Source organism: Schistocerca piceifrons, chromosome 2 (genome assembly GCF_021461385.2).
Source record: "Schistocerca piceifrons isolate TAMUIC-IGC-003096 chromosome 2, iqSchPice1.1, whole genome shotgun sequence".
NCBI lineage: Eukaryota > Metazoa > Arthropoda > Insecta > Orthoptera > Acrididae > Schistocerca > Schistocerca piceifrons.
The window spans coordinates 118,485,398-118,500,872 of NC_060139.1; the positions used below are offsets into that span (position 1 = coordinate 118,485,398).

At 39.7% G+C, this 15,475-nt stretch overlaps 1 protein-coding gene across 1 annotated transcript in view; it reads left to right on the plus strand.

Annotated features, from left to right (window-relative positions):
* LOC124777683 (serpin B6-like) overlaps positions 1–15,475 on the plus strand; it is a 241,290-nt gene that overhangs the window by 151,173 nt on the left and 74,642 nt on the right. The gene's annotated exons all lie outside the window — the stretch shown is intronic.

A 15,475-nucleotide genomic window follows, 5' to 3' on the forward strand; every position in this document is an offset into this window, starting at 1 on the left:
ATACAGTAACTAACATTCCCTCACAGGTAGCTAAGCTGAGAGGCAATGACTATTGCTGTGGAAGACTAGAGCACAGTGTGATCTACATCTACATCTACATTTATACTCCACAAGCCACCCAACGGTGTGTGGCAGAGGGCACTTTCCGTGCCACTGTCATTACCTCCCTTTTCTGTTCCAGTCGCGTATGGTTCGCGGGAAGAACGACTGCCTGAAAGCCTCCATGCGCGCTCGAATCTCTCTAATTTTACATTCGTGATCTCCTCGGGAGGTATAAGTAGGGGGAAGCAATATATTCGATACCTCATCCAGAAATGCACCCTCTCGAAACCTGGCGAGCAAGCTACACCGCGATGCAGAGCGCCTCTCTTGCAGAGTCTGCCACTTGAGTTTGCTAAACATCTCTGTAACGCTATCACGGTTACCAAATAACCCTGTGAGGCAATGTGAACTGAGTGGTGATGCAACATACTGAGGTAGTGAAAATGAGATATTGACTGAGTGAGAGATGGAAGCAGCCTGGTCGTTGGTGGTGGCCCATATTTATGCTGCCCAGAGGGTGTGACCAGCTCGTAGCCTGGGGGGGCGTATCTTGGTCTAATGTTCTCATAGTTGCGCTTAGTTCAGCGCCTGCTGTACCAATCCTAGTGCCAACCAGTCTGCTGGCAAAGATGTATTCCATCACAAGTCACATAAACCTTTGTATGTCCTTTCTACATTTCTATATAAATCCTTCAAATCACAACCTTTTTCTACAAATATCATCTCACTTTCATCACCATAAGTACAAAATACTTTGTTTCTACACCACTACATCTTTTATTTTAGAAATCCTCATTACCCCTTCCAAATCATCATCGTCATATACTCTCACATTATGTCCACAATGACATCATGTATGCTCGCTACTTCTTTTAAAAGTCACGTTCAGTAATCTTTATGTCATTACTTAAAACCACTGCATATTTATTACAAAACAATACATCTCTCTGCATCAAATAATCTCTTGTACCCTTACTTCGTCATCAATATCTTTCCTCACTCTAGATATATTCCATATCTTTCTCACTGTTTTTGCTTTTCTTGGCAATATCCCCAAATTTCAAAGAATGTTAAAGATGATACAATGAAGCACCAAAGAAACTGGTATAGGCATGCGTATTCAACCATAGAGATATGTAAACAGGCAAAATATGGTGCTGCAGTTGGCAGTGCCTATATCAGATAACAAGTGTCTGGTACAATTGTTAGAACATTTACTGCGGCTACAAAGCCAGGTTATCAAGATTTAAGTGAGTATGAATGTGGTGTTATAGCCGGTGCACAAGTGATGGGACACAGCATCTCTGAGGTAGTGATGAAGTGGGGATTTTCCTGTATGACCATTTCATGAGGGCATTATGAATATCAGGAATCCAGTGAAACATCAAGTCTCCAACATCGCTCTGGCCAGAAAAGGCCCTACAAGAATGGGACCAACAACAACTGAAGAGAATCATTCAGTGTGACAGAAATGCAATTCTTCCACAAATTGTTGCAGATTTCAATGTTGGGCCATCAACAATTGTCAGCATGTGAACCATTCAACGAAACATCATCAATAAGGTCTTTCGGAGCCGAAGGCCCACTCGTGTATCCTTAATGGCTGCATGACACAAAGCTTTACGCCTCACCTGGACCCATCAACACTGCCATTGGACTATTGATGTCTGGAAACATGGTGCCTGCTTGGACAAGTCTCGTTTCAAATTGTATCGAGCGGAAGCACATGTATGGGTATGGAGACAGCCTTATGAATCCATGGATCTTGTGTGGCAGCAGGGGACTGTTCAAGTTGATGGATGCTCTATAATGGTGTGGGGCATGTGCAGTTGGTGTAATATGGCCCCTGATACATCTAGATATGACTCTGACAGGTGACACTTACGTAAGCATCCTGTCTGATCACCTGCATCCATTCATGCCCATTGTGCCCTCCAGTGGACTTGGGTTATTCCAACAGGGCAATGTGACACCCCACACATCCGGAATTGCTACAGAGTCACTCCAGGAATACTCTTCTGAGTTTAAACTCTTCTGCTGGTCACCAAACTCTCTAGACATGAACATTATTGAGCAAATCTGGGATGACCTGCAATATGCCTTCCAGAAGAGATCTCCATCCCCTTGTACTCTTTCAGACTTATGGACAACCCTGCAAGATTAATATTAGTCGAGTCCATGCCATGTCATGTAGTGGCACTTCTGCATGCTTGTGGGGCCCTATGCGATATTAGGCAGGAGTGCCAGTTTCTTTGACACTTCAGTATACATGTTGTTCAGACTGAAAAAAAAGAGGAAGAGTGACAACACAAAGGATAATTTAAGTAGTATTGTCAATAACTTGAGTTCCTGTTGATTTTCAATCACCAAACTCTGCAAATACTGCAACATCCCCTGAAGTCATTAAGCTCTCCCCACCCTGCCCATATGTAATTTATGAAACTTTTCTACCTATAATTCTATTTCATTATGATTTGCCATTAATACCTCTGGCTCCACCCCCACTTTCTCTTCATGTTCATTATACCGTTCAAAGTCTTCCTTTTTTCTGCAATGTTACTGGAATGCCATCCCTTTGCTCCGGTCTCAGTTTCTTTCGCCTGAGATGGTACATCTGCTCTTCTTCTATCTGTTTCTAAAATAGCAGTTTCTTAGACAACATTGGTACATTCTCATTTCTTCACCTTTCCTGTGGTGTCAATTGTTTGAATACAGGAAACAGTCATTATTACAAACAGTTTCTTATCAGATAAAGCATTTAGTGGTTTCTGACTAACAGCAAAAAGATTACTGCTACTGTCAGCTAAACATTGTACCTCATTACCCTGTTCCAAAAAATTAATCATTGGCTATCTTGTGTTTCTCCCCTAATAATAACTTCAGATACCTCCAACAAACCATGCACAGTTTCTCTCCTTTCAAAATCTTCTCAGTTTTTAGAGATTACATATATATTTATCAGATTGCTCTCACTATTCTCCCTCGTAACCAGAGCTTAGGAAAAGGATTTGTGGGGATATAAAATAAAACAATGACATAGGCTCAGTTGTACGTAAAGCAGGCAACAAATTTGAATTCATTGGTCGAATACTAGGAAAATGCAGTGTCTACACAGTAAATTGTGTACCAAATACTTAAGGGACTTGTCCTATAAATCTACTCAAGTTCTTTGTATCAATAAAAAAAAATAGGGCTAACAGATGATAATGAACATATACAAAGAAAGGCAGCATAAATGTTCATCCTTGTTCCTGTGGAGCATATCATGAAGATGCTGAAAAAGCTCAACTGGAAGAGACTTGCAGATAGATGCAAACTACCATATTCCATAAAAGCTTACTTACAAAGTTTCAGGAACCAGCTTCAACTGGAAGAGACTTGCAGATAGATGCAAACTACCATATTCCATAAAAGCTTACTTACAAAGTTTCAGGAACCAGCTTTAATTTAGGAGTCTAGGAATATGACACAATTCCCTATGTATCAGTCTCAGAAGGATTGCAAAGACAAGATTATAGCAATTATGTTACAGTGTGTAAAGAGGCATTTCAGCTGTTGTTCTTATAGCACTCCATACGTGTATGGGTCATGGAAGTAGCCATAGTAAGTAATATAGTGAGAAGTGCCCTCTGCCATGCATTTCACAGTAGTTTGCAGAGTATAAATGTAGATGTGAATGAGCTGGGCACCAGGTGGATTACTACTAGACAATTAATACATGCTGCATTGTGCATTCAATCTTGGAAGAGGGGTGATTGGAAACTGATATGGCATATCAGGCAATGAAGCATTAATTTCGGGAAGTACATGTGTTGAATCATTGCCACTAAGGAAAAACCTATGGAAAAACTTCATACAATTGAATGTATAACAGGAAAACAAATATTAACTGGCTCCTCATAGAGGAATCTTCACAAGGTGTTTGGCCAGGATTCTTCTTCTTTTTCTTCTTCTTCTTTTTCTTCTTCTTCTTTTTCTTCTTCTTCTTCTTCTGTGGTGCTGCAGTCCAGGATGAACTTTGGCCTTTCCAACAATCTACCAACATCCACCACGGTCACATGATACCCTCCTCCAGTTTGTGCATCATAACTTCTGTAGGTCTCTCCCTCTTTGTCCTCCTGGATTACTAAAGAGAATCTTCTTTATCATCTCAGATTCCTCCATTCTTGCCACATGACCTGCCCATCTTATCCTTTCTGCTTGTATGATTTTTGTTTCAGGAGCATTAGCATATATAGTGTACAATTCTTCATTGTACCTTTTCCTCCATTGTTCTCTGTCATACACAGGGACAATTATTCTTCTCAAAACTTTCCTCTCAAATCCATCAAGAAGCCTTGCATTGGTTTCTGTCAAAGGTCATGTTTCCTAAGCATAAGTGAGAACTGGACTAACAAGGCTTTTTGATATTGAATTTTGTGGGTCGCTGAGGAGTCTTGACCGGAATAAATTCCTTGAGGTGAAATATGTCTTATTTGCTGATATCAGCCTAATCATAATTTCAGTTGAGATGTCATTAAAGCAAGTGCCTGTGGAACTATCATACTTAAAGCTATCATGTGTATCCATTTATACGGAAAGTTGATGGCATATTGGGCTGATATGCTTCCCCATAGGTCATGTATCTCATTTTATCTTCATTTATGATAAGACCCATCTTCTTACTTGCTTGAAGTAAGGCTGTAAGAGCTTCTTTCAGTGCTGGTACTGTCCATGCTATGATTTCTAGGTCATCTGCATATACTAAAATCTGCACTGACTTGTAGAAGATCGTGCCCCTTGTCTGTAGGCCTGCTTCCGTAATCACCTTCTTGAGTGCTACATTAAATAATAGCATACTAATGCACCTCTTTGACGTAGCCCATTTTTTATTTCCAGGGGTCTGCGTAATTTCCTCGAACTTGAATGCAGCTTCTTATGTCAGACATCATCATTTTAACCATTCTCAGGAGCTTTCCATGTATCCCTATCTCCTGTAAGGCATGAAACAACCAGTTTCTATTGATGCTGTTGTATGCAGCCTTAAAGCCAATAAAGAGATGATGTGTTCCAATTCTATATTCAACAGTTTTCTCCAAAATTTGACACCGGTTGAAAATCTGGTCTATTGTTGACCTTCTTCATCGAAATCCACTTTGGTATATTCCAATTTCTTTATCCGCCTGTGGGAGTAGCTGACCAACAATAATATTAGATAACACCTTGTACCCCAGGTTCAGGAGGGTAATCCCACAGTGTTTTCTACACTTCATTCAGTCACTCTTTTTATGTATGGGGCACAATATTCCTTCATTCCACTCATCTGGTATCCTTTCCTGTTCCCATATGAAAGTGATAAGTTCAAACAGAGACTGCTCTAATGTTGCTCCTCCACATTTTACCAATTCTGCAGGAATGCTATTAGTGACAGAGGCCTTATTATTCTTCAGTTTCCTTAAAGCTTTTTTTAATGTCCTGTAACCCTAGGCCATCCAGTGGTTGTTCATCATCCAATCCTTGCTCACAATCATCAAATATAGCCTCTGTTTGCTCTGTCTCTTGATTCAGCAGGTCATTAAAGTATCTTCACCGTCTTTCCAGAGTATGTTTAGTCTCACTTATTATGTTTCCTTACTCATCTCTAACCAAGCTGGATATTGGAGCAAATTTTCTTCTAGCATTGTTTACTTTTATAAAGAACATCCTTGTTTCATTCTTCTTCTTGGACAATTCCATACATTCTATTTCAGCTTTAGTTCAGTCCCTTTTCTTTCTGTGATGTGTCATCTTTTTGGTCGTCCTTTTCTCTCGATAATCCTCCAACAAGCTTCTTGTGCAGTTTGTGACTTTCTTCAGTCACTCTCTTACACTCTTCATCAAACCATGTGGGCCTTATTGATTTTCTCTTCATCTCTAGTGTTTCCATAGGTGAAATGCCTATGGCTCTTATTATAGTCAGCCATTTTTGTTCTGTGTCATTACTGTCTTGCTTTCTTCCTTGTTCTTGTTCTAAGGCCTGAAAAACTTTCTGACAGTATGATTCATAAGTTTCTGTTAATTGCAGTGCTGCAGTATTGTAGTGTTCTTTCCTAGTATGTCTTTCTTTCTGAGCATTTGATATCTTTGCTCTTATCTGGGCCATTACAAGAAAATGATCTGAATCCACATTAGGGCCACGAAAGGTTTGAATATCTGACAAGTTAGATTTATGCCTCTGGACTATCAGTACATCATCTATTTGATTAATGGTTCCACCATCAGGTGACTTCCATGTGTACTTGTATATCTCCTTATAGGGAAACCTGGCAGATCCGACTATCATATTCTGGGAGGCTGTGAAGAGGATCAAACTTATTCCATTATCATTAGTGGATCCATGTTTACTATGAGCTCCATTTATGGGCTGGCAATAGGTTCTTCTGATGGTGCATGTCCATTAATTATACTATAATTAAAGAATCTTCCTTTAATTCTAATTACTGATAGCCTTGGATTAATGGGTGTAAAATTCATCACCAAGTATTTCAGATCTTTATGAACAAGGAAACCTATACAAAACTTATGTCTGTTATCATCACAGCTATAGAACATAGCGCCCTCTCTCTTTTCCAGTACCCCATTCCCTGTTCATCAAATTTCTTGGATGGCAATAATGCTCTCCTTGAGCTTCCCCTGTTGGTCTAGTAACTTCTTTAGAGAGCCTGGACTATATAAAGATTGAACATTCGCAGTACCAGTTCGAAGATCAGGTTTCAACTTTTTAATCATTTGTTGTCCGACATCCTTGCCATGTCATTCTCTATTAATCCATCCAGCTTCTGCTCTTTGGGTTTTTGTTACTTGACTTTCATTTACAGGAAGAGGGTGTTAGCCTTGTGCCCAACCCTCAACCTGGAGGACCAGGATTTATATTAGGTTTACTTCCCTAGGGAAGCTGGCTTCACTGTGCCTCTGGAGCCCTCACTGCCCTATGTTGTGGGATACACTTTGTGTGGCTCCTCATTCGAGACCCATCCGACTTCAGTGACCCTGCCAGTAGCCACGCTACCACCAGCACAGCTCTCTACTTCAAGGAAGCATACAACCCCTCCTGCCGCCACTGAAGGTGCCTACTTCAAGTTGGTGTCCCCTGGGAGTGCAGGATTTTTCTAGAGACACATTATATGTGATTACAAGTTTTCATCTACAGCAGGACAAAGGTTATGAATAACTGAGGGTTATTGTCATCTAAGACTGCCTTGCTGGTAGTGGTCAGGTCTGGTATAGTTGACTCAGCTGTGATGATTATAACATCCCTTGTGTGATTGCATCCTTGCTTCTTGTTTCATGGAGATGGGAAGACCTGCTCAGCAGAATGTGGATCAGGTGGCAATGAGAGACATTTTCAAGGCTACCATCTCAAAATTGCAGCAGTTATTGAGACATCTTGGCTCCCCAAAGACTCCAACAGAGCAGAAATGTGTGTGCAAAGTTTTCTGCTCCAAGGCTCCAACCAAACTGCTTTCTTGCAAAGTGTTTCCTTGCCCTCACTTTCTTTTCTGTAGCTTACTTTCATTTGTTGATTCACTGCACAGTCTCAAACCAGTGAAATGTAGTGTTAGGAACTTGTTACTTGTGCTCATCTCCTTGGGATCACTTCATACATTCATCAAATAAATTCACACAAAACATGGATTCTGGAACTTACATGTTTGACTGGTCTTGGGGAACTTATACCTTCCACAGCCAAGTTCACATTGTCTCAACTCTGGTATAGTTGTTCCACCCTGCTGGTATTGTTCTCTGGAGAATGACATTTGTTGTGTACAAGTGTTTGGGATGGAACATAGAAGAGATATTTCGAGTCACCTGTCGATAAACAGCTAATGGTATATTCCCAGGAATGTCTCTTTTTGTTGAAGTGGTGTGCCTTCCTTTCCCACGAAGTACTCTTCTGTGCTGGATCTTACACAGTGCTTAAATCAGAGTATGAAACCATAGTATAAGCTGAGACAATCATCCACATGAAACTTCCTGGCAGATTGCAACTGTCTGCTGGACTGAGACTCGAACTCGGGACCTTTACTCTGTGTGGGCAAGTGCTCTCTTGGTAGAGCAATTGCCCGCGAAAGGCAAAGGCCCCAAATTTGAGTCTTGGTCCAGCACACAGTTCTAATCTGACAGGAAGTATAATATCAGTGCACAATCCACTGCAGAGTGATAATCTCATTCTGGAATCATCCACTTATCAAGTCACTTCACTCCTGTGTTAGACACAGCATAGACACACTTCTGCTTTGTGAGCAAAGAATTGCTACAAATAGTTGCGTAAGTCACTGTATAATATGTGAGGGAGGTTACATAGTTATCTTCCTATTTGCTTTTTGGGTAGTGTTCAAGATTAATGGTTGTCAATAGACATGTGGATAAACCCATATTTCTGAAATTTTACCATCTCAAATATGTATGTGGGGTTTAATAGTAACTTTCTTGGAAGCTCTGTGAGAATTGTCTTGTACATGCAGAGAATCTACTTCTATGATCAGCCAGTCAGCTTTTATCCTTCTGTTAGTCAGTCAGTTGTAAGGATTTTATTAATTACTTTTGCTTATTTTCAAGTTTGAAGTATGTACAGTAAAATGCAGAGATACATGAACTGGATTATGACATAATGTGTGGGTATGACCATGTAACAATCATTGACAATAACTGAAACAAGCACAACAACAGTGCGCATCATGCATTATTCAGAGTCTAGCAAACTAATGTGTATAGCGTAGACACACATAACAGAAAACAGTATTTACTCTAGCTTTTGCGCTCTTGCTCTTTATCTAGTGAAAGAGCATGTATTCACAACTTAAACTATACTGGTGTTTAAGTACTGGTGCTGTAAGGAGGTGTGAATAATGTGGATTATTTTGATGTTTTTGACTGGCAGATACTTTCACCAGCATCAATTCATATTATCTAAGTTCACACCTCCATAGTCTCTTGCTTCGATAACCACAATAACAGTTTAAAGTGATTGATATAGTGAATCCCCTTTGAACAGTGTTATTTACCCCTTCCTTCTTTAAGAAAAAGATGCAGCATGCAGCTTCTTGACCAAGAATGCCGTACAACACAATTATAAATAATGTCAGCATATGTTCTGAAGTTTGCTGGTTACAGTGTATCCAGGTATCATATTTAGAATGAAGCAATTTAGAAATGAAAGGAACTGCCTTCCTTTCCAAAAGATATGCTGTAAAAACTTTTACACAAATATATATTATTGTCTGACATACATGCAATACGCCCACCCAGAATCAGTGACATGAAGAGAGCAATAGTTGAAGAATGAAATATTTGATGTTGGCTTAGGGAAACATTAGAATTTTTTGTATATGTCTCTTTTTGGTGTAGGCTTGTTTATATTGCGTCTTTGCTCCCTACTTTGTTCTAAAACTTATTAAACAACTTATCCTTTTTGGCTAAACCAAAATAAGATCTATCACAACTGTCCTAATACTGTATAGTGGCATTCTCCATGATTAATGGATGACAGTGGTGCATTTTGCGAATATATTTAACACAAATAATAAAATTTCATATGGAAGTACCACTTAAACTACTTTTTGACCTGGCTGGAGATCAAATCCATTATTTGTGTCCAAGGTTATATATTATTTATCCCTGCATGTGTCAGCTTTATTTACATTACAATTAATTTACATGAAATTTATAAAACTTTAAACATTCCATTTCTGAGAGATCATGACTCGACAAATGGTATGTTTGCGTCTTGCTCCATTATTGAGGTGTAACCATCACCCATAGTTTGTGCAGCCATACCTCCACACATTAAGTGTTGCAGCCATACCTCCACATGTTAAGTGATTGCTCATTGTGCGCATGCCTTGTGGTACCATCAGTGCAACTATGGAAAACAGTTCAGCCTCAGGTCTGTAACTTTGTAGATGACGATGAATTGCATGTCATTATAGTGTTCAGAGGGTCGCCCCATAGGATAGGTGTGCACTGATGTGTATTTGGTTAAAAAGTTTAATAGCATGATGGAGAAGCCATAAAGTTCCAACCATTCTTATATACACTCCTGGAAATGGAAAAAAGAACACATTGACACCGGTGTGTCAGACCCACCATACTTGCTCCGGACACTGCGAGAGGGCTGTACAAGCAATGATCACACGCACGGCACAGCGGACACACCAGGAACCGCGGTGTTGGCCGTCGAATGGTGCTAGCTGCGCAGCATTTGTGCACCGCCGCCGTCAGTGTCAGCCAGTTTGCCGTGGCATACGGAGCTCCATCGCACTCTTTAACACTGGTAGCATGCCGCGACAGCGTGGACGTGAACTGTATGTGCAGTTGATGGACTTTGAGCGAGGGCGTATAGTGGGCATGCGGGAGGCCGGGTGGACGTACCGCCGAATTGCTCAACACGTAGGGCGTGAGGTCTCCACAGTACATCGATGTTGTCGCCAGTGGTCGGCGGAAGGTGCACGTGCCCGTCGACCAGGGACCGGACCGCAGCGACGCACGGATGCACGCCAAGACTGTAGGATCCTACGCAGTGCCGTAGGGGACCGCACCGCCACTTCCCAGCAAATTAGGGACACTGTTGCTCCTGGGGTATCGGCGAGGACCATTCGCAACCGTCTCCATGAAGCTGGGCTACGGTCCCGCACACCGTTAGGCCGTCTTCCGCTCACGCCCCAACATCGTGCAGCCCGCCTCCAGTGGTGTCGCGACAGGCGTGAATGGAGGGACGAATGGAGTCGTGTCGTCTTCAGCGATGAGAGTCACTTCTGCCTTGGTGCCAATGATGGTCGTATGCATGTTTGGCGCCGTGCAGGTGAGCGCCACAATCAGGACTGCATACGACCGAGGCACACAGGGCCAACACCCGGCATCATGGTGTGGGGAGCGATCTCCTACACTGGCCGTACACCACTGGTGATCATCGAGGGGACACTGAATAGTGCACGGTACATCCAAACCGTCATCGAACCCATCGTTCTACCATTCCTAGACCGGCAAGGGAACTTGCTGTTCCAACAGGACAATGCACGTCCGCATGTATCCCGTGCCACCCAACGTGCTCTAGAAGGTGTAAGTCAACTACCCTGGCCAGCAAGATCTCCGGATCTGTCCCCCATTGAGCATGTTTGGGACTGGATGAAGCGTCGTCTCACGCGGTCTGCACGTCCAGCACGAACGCTGGTCCAACTGAGGCGCCAGGTGGAAATGGCATGGCAAGCCGTTCCACAGGACTACATCCAGCATCTCTACGAACGTCTCCATGGGAGAATAGCAGCCTGCATTGCTGCGAAAGGTGGATATACACTGTACTAGTGCCGACATTGTGCATGCTCTGTTGCTTGTGTCTATGTGCCTGTGGTTCTGTCAGTGTGATCATGTGATGTATCTGACCCCAGGAATGTGTCAATAAAGTTTCCCCTTCCTGGGACAATGAATTCACGGTGTTCTTATTTCAATTTCCAGGAGTGTAAACCACGTTGTCCATCACATATTTAAGTGCTCAAAAGGCCAGTCTGTATCATCAGCATCATGTCAAGAGCTCCCCATTTTCCAGGTAAGCCTATAAATTACTTGCTTTAATTACTCCTTCATAGTAAAGTTCAACATAAAATTCAACTACAAAGTGCACTTAGAATGTTTTCGTCACTTGGCACACACAAATTTGATCACTACATTGCATGAGTGTGTATTCCTCATTCAACACACACTATACATATTATATGCAGACAGTTTTTCTTGAAGTCCCTTTTAATTTCACTTATGTTAAACACCTTTTTCATATACAGATTCCCCTATCTGTCTTTATACAAATGTGCAAAATTTTCATGACTTGCATAAAGAAATTAAAACATGAGGTAAAATTGCTCCTTATAACTACACATAAATGTCATTTTGATATTAGCTGACAAATGAAGTCTAATACATTTCACATACATAGAAGTTTATACATAAATTTGTCACATTGTTTTTGATGTTTGCATAACATTGTCTAAATACAAGTGAATAACATTTAAGAAGTCATATTCTCCTTCAAAATTCATGTGGCTTCATTTCCATGGCAAGTTATTTCATATTTACTTTCATAATTAATAAATAATTTATATTTACAACTTTTATGATGAGCTAGCACACCTTTCAACTTTTAAACTCACGATATAATCTTTGTTTACATGAATAATTAGCAAAATGTGTTACACATCAGGACTGAAAAAACAATATACATTTATGCAATCTGATCATATGCATTAACTACTGCCCTCATCTCATTCAACTTCAGCATTTGTAATTCCAGATTGCTAATGATAGGAATCGAGAGTTTCACTCTCACGTTTCCAACACAAGTAAACATATCCACCCTTAGCCACACCTTTCTCAAATCTACCAGGAGGTGCTCTACAAATCTACAGGGAGCTGTTATAAGGAATGGAAAGAAGCATTTATCATCTCATGCTCAGAGCTGTCGTTAACACATCATATAATAATTGAGCAAATTCTCTGTGAACACTTCTTTGTATTTGGTGACAAACTATTTACTCAATATTTGTGGCACTATAGATAAAATTCTAATATCATTGTGTCATACAAGTTTATTAATGTCATTTGGTTAAAAGTACCTGTAATGATTTTACATAAGTGTACTTAATTTAATACTTTTTACTGTGGGATGCACCTCTGTGTACTACAGTGGGTATATATGTTTCTGTCTCTTTCATATTCATACAATGTGTGCACATGAAATTGATAGGTATCTTCCTAGGCGAGGCACAGCATCATTATCCCCTCTCATAGCTTATTCAGAGTATGAGCATACCCCTAGAATTATTAACTCTTTCATGGCATATACAGATTTCCAATACTAAAGAGCCTAGTTTATTTTGGATATAGCCATAATGTAGATTTTTGAGTATATATTGTAAATAGTAACCTGGTGTGTAGATAGCTTTCTGTAGTTAGTTCATTTTATTTCCATCCATGTAAATATTTCCTTTTCTTAGTTCTCTTTTCCTTTTAGTTTTATTATTATAGTATAGATGTCAGTAATTATTGTAGACCTCAATTTATAGTCATAATCTTGTGGGTATATTCTATGTGGCATAGAGATATTAATGTTAGCTGAGCATCTGGCATGTTAAGAAGCATATTGGACTTGTTTTGCCATTGTGCATGCACCAAGGTCTCTCTCCTACGATGCAAATTTCTACTGCACTTGTGTGTTGCCTCTTGTCATAATGCTACATCATTTATTTGTACCTTCTGCATTTACCAATTTTTTAGTTGGAAGGTGTATGTATTTTGGTAGTGAATTTGCATCACGGTGATTAAATTAAGCTTATTACTCATTTCACAACATCCTTTTCTCAGTGAACAAAACCTTCAATAACCAATAACTTACCTTATTTCTATGTACACAAATATAAATGACAAGAGAGAAACTTTTCATAAAGTAAGTGGACATCTTTCATAATTTGTACTGAAATATTTTCACTAAAGAAAAATAACTTCATGAGTTGGTTTAACCTTTTGTCAGACCCATTCAGCGTACAAATTCCTTTAGATCCTTGTGTGGATAAAGGCCCTTTCCTTTCTATTTATAGGGTAAGCTAGTCTGTATGATCCTGGATGAGGAACTTGCATAATTACAAATGGGGCAGTGTATAAGAGTTGCCATTTGGGGTTAGGTTTTCCATGTTTGGTAGACTTTGGGTGCTTTCACAGCAATACTTTTTGTACTGTGTGGAATTGTGCAGTGCAGCTAATCTTTTTTGCTGTTACGTGTTTAATGCTAACACATCCAAAAATAATTGTTTGAAATTTGGCATAAGCCAAAGAATATGCTGACTTCATCAGTAACCTCTCTCATGGTGATTTGGTGATTTTCCAGAGCCATTTTCATTACCTCTTCCATTTTGTCATCAGTAATTGATGTGCTAGGGCATTCAGGATGGTTGTTATCTTTATTGTCTTCTCGGGACTCTTTGAAATATCCATACCACTCATAAACTCTTGTCTTACTCATAGCAGATTTGCGAAAAGCCACAGTCAACATTTTGAATGTGATGCTGCAGTTTATTCTTTTTTTAAAGCAAACTCTAATGCAAATTTTTTTAGCCATCTTTATCAGAAGTTAAAATTTGCCAAGCATTTGAAAACATGTATAACCTTTTTGACCATCGGCAATAAATGAAATATTCAAAACAGCTGAAAATGCAAACACACGTCAGGAAAATGTGTATTAACAAGATAAAAAAATAAATTGAAAATCAGATGCGTAAATCCCATGAAGTTAAAAAATTTGCGTTACTTTTTGGTCACAACTCATATATTCTTTTTGAAACACCCTGTATCATAGAGTATGACATTGCATCATGTGCTTTTCCAATCTTTCCATGCACAGCCTATCATTCCAAATCTAATCTTGATATACTGAGGTTATGCTGGAACACACCTATGTTACCTACCTGAAAGGTGTGCTTATCTGCTACACAACCCCATAATGAGTTTGCACAGTTTTTCCCTGAATCTCCTCTATCTGTTTTTTAAATCCAAATTAGTAATGGTTCCTCACTAGTGAATGAACTGTTAATGAGTTCAGAAGCTCTTCTCTGTGTCGTATGTACCTTTCTAATAATCTGTCTTGTTAAGGTTTCTCAACTGAATAGCAGCTCACAAAAGCCAGTCAGACAACTGTAAACAAATTCCTATGTATATGAATTATGTACAGTTCTTTATAATGTAATTGGATACATAAAAAATTCTATTCACCAGGTAGCTCCGAAGGCTTGCCTAATTATAACCTTCTTTTATGTATGTGTTCTGCCGCCACTTGGTGAGTAGTTTTTTTATCTATCCAATTACATTATATTGTTAAAAATTGATTGTTTTCATTGTTGAATTCTTTATGATTTTTCTGGCATATATCTAATTGGCAGTGGCCTTACCAACAGACAGATTTATCTTTTATTGAGAAAATGTGTTAGAATTGTAAGCTGACTTGTTCCTCATTATAGTGAGCGATCTGAATTGTGGTCTATGGAACTTGCAAATAACTATAGCTATTAATAATATGTGCTCATCCCATCTTAAATCAATTTAAATGGTTGTTCTTAAGAATTTCATGATGGTGACTGATTACAGCAGTTGATTGAGTTTACTGAAACATATTAAGTCTCCTTGCATGTTTACTTACACTTCATTGCAGTTGTTTACACTGTTTATTTGCTGGTTTTTCTGCATGCCGCAACCTTTATCCATTGATGGAGTGTTTTTGTATTCACTTTTGTTGTTTTTTCAAATAGTCTCTTCTAATAAAAGCCTCAATGAAATTTTGTCCCCTAGCATATTATGAAGCTGCCATTGGACAAGCAGTACTTGTAGGTTATTGGTAGTGTGACCAGGGAGTTGATGTTGGCATAGCTACTAAACAATT